Below are 2609 nucleotides of genomic sequence, written 5' to 3'. Positions count from 1 at the left end.
AAATTTATTTAATTGTACAAAATTATCAACTTTTATAATCATCATGTTTAAACTCTCTACCATGCTTTTTTTCATGTACCTATATTAATTTCCTACACATCTTGTTCCATAGGTATACCTTTAGTATCATCCTATTAGCTTTTAGAACTGCTTACTTGCATGGTTTTTTTTCTCTTTCCTAGTCCATTGGTTGTATGTTTGACCCTTTTCTTTGTAGCTTCTTGTTTACCAATCTTCTTGAATTTATCTATGTAGGAGGTTCTTATACCTCTAGCTTCCTTCGTGATTATTCATAGTTGGTTGTAACTGGTTATATTTGTGCAATTGCTACATATGATGCAATAGGATCTTGCAGACATGGTTGTGCCACTATTACCTCTTCTGAGGGTCCTACCACTATAATAGGTGTTTCTATAAATAATTCAGACTGCCCACTAACCTTCATTTCTAGTGTAATTCCCTTTAGTTAGTTAAATTCCTTCCTAGACATTCTAGATTCATAGAGAATGGAATCTATATCTTTTTCTACTTTCTTCTTGCTCTCTTTTCTATGGAGCTTAGATTCTACTATTGTTAACCTTTCATGATATGCTCCTCATCTAGGACATTTTGTGTCCTACTTAGATTCTATTATGATCTACACATACCCTTCTATAAATTTTACGCTCATCTCATAGCCCATAGGCTCAATGAACTTTACTCTAGGTATCACTCCTTCTTGGATGGATGTGTTATCAATATACACCATGAAGCACAAATCATCCTTATATTTTTCCACCATAGAGGGAGGTATCCTATACCTCAGCTTCATTTCAGATGAAAAATTTTTCATCGTTCTATCAATATCAATGTCTCTAACATTCTCAAGTTTGGATCTATAACATTTAGTTATAATATTCATTATGGACTCACTACTATCCCAATTGATTACTCCTAGACACTTTCTTGTAACATAGAAGAATAAATGAGTTAGTAAGGACTCAAATCAAAACATTGTGCTCTTCATTTTCTTTATCTTTACAATATTATCCAATAGTTACAATCTGATAATGTCACACAAATTTATTTTCCTTCTTTGAACAACCATCAGGTATGCTACATGAAGAAATCCAACTAGTACAGAGTTAATACTTGATCCATGGTTCAACTTGTACCCTAAGATCTTAGTCAACAAATTTTCTCCTTTACCCTACATAGGATCAACCTTCATATTCCTTTTGTTAAACTTGGTTTTTAGGTTAGGCTCCACTGTTAAACTTTATCACTTTCTAGATTGTCATTGTTAATGACAATCTGTGCATCACCCAACTAGAACATATCATCATGTATTCTACTCAAAATAATTCAGGTCCACTCATGATTATCAAATTCCATGTAGAATATATACTTCACAAAACTTATATCTTCAATGTGCACATACTCTGAATTTAGGGATCAGTCATTTTTGTACATCTTTCCTAAATATTTTTGAATCTCCTCACCTCCTATGCTCTCAATTTCGTAATGTATATAACTCCTTATATCCTCTACATGTAACACATTTTCCAGAACTTGTGAAAATACACCTATAGGATTATCTAATAAAGAAACAAATGGGTGCTTCTTGAACTCATACCTTAGTTTGTCACTAACATCATACCTTCTTTGAATAGTCATTTATCAATAACTATAAATATTGCAATAAAATAGATTCAATACTCTAGAAAATACCTTAAATTTATGATTTTAAGGTTCCTACAACTTTCAACTTCACAGAGTTTACTACACACTTCAATTGTTTTCAAATCATTCTTCAATTCATTTAAGACACTTCACATGAACAGATGGTACACTAAATCTTGCTTGTGATCCTTAAATCATTTCAAATTGTACTATGCATAGATGTGGATCTACCACAAACTTAGAATATTATCTCTTTCCACTAGTGACATTGTTCTTACAATTCCCACTTACTATAATTATATCATGACTTGTGCACTGAGTCATAGCTTTCTCTCTATGTCTTCTAACTTCTGTTAACTATGCAATCTCTAACTCACTCTCTAACATCAGTTTTGACCATGGATGCTTTTCTAGTTTTGTAATAGCTCAATTTAGATAGGTTAAGCCACAAACAATATATGACTTCAACTTTCCATCAGGTGCATCAAAGAATTTTTCTTCCAATACTATATATGAACCCTCTAGATTACATGCCTTCAGAAATGATTTTTTCTAATTGTTGTTACTTCCATTTTCAATCCTTCTACCATTCTTATTGTTGTTCCTTCTATGATTAGGGTTCCTCTTGAAGTTCCCTCTATCCATTCTATAGAATCCTATTGTGTGTCCAAAGTTATTGAATAACTAACATATATGTGCATTTATCCTCTAATTGTTTACATTCTACTTTTCAGGTGCTCTTCAATTTCTTGCAATGTGTCCAGGATTGTGACATTTTTAACAAACAAACTACTTTCTCTCACCATTAGGTTTCTCTCCATCATTAGATCTTTTCTATGATCTAGTTCTTTCATTACATGCAAGGTTAGCATTCCTAAACATTCTACTATTCTTATTGTCATCAATAAACTTATGTTTCTTACATTCTACTACCTTATGTCCATAAC

The sequence above is a fragment of the Cupressus sempervirens genome, chromosome 9 (genome assembly GCF_028749045.1).
Source record: "Cupressus sempervirens isolate cs-2001-9-10 chromosome 9, ASM2874904v1, whole genome shotgun sequence".
In the NCBI taxonomy this organism is placed as follows: domain Eukaryota; kingdom Viridiplantae; phylum Streptophyta; class Pinopsida; order Cupressales; family Cupressaceae; genus Cupressus; species Cupressus sempervirens.
Note: the sequence above shows the minus strand (reverse complement) of the source record.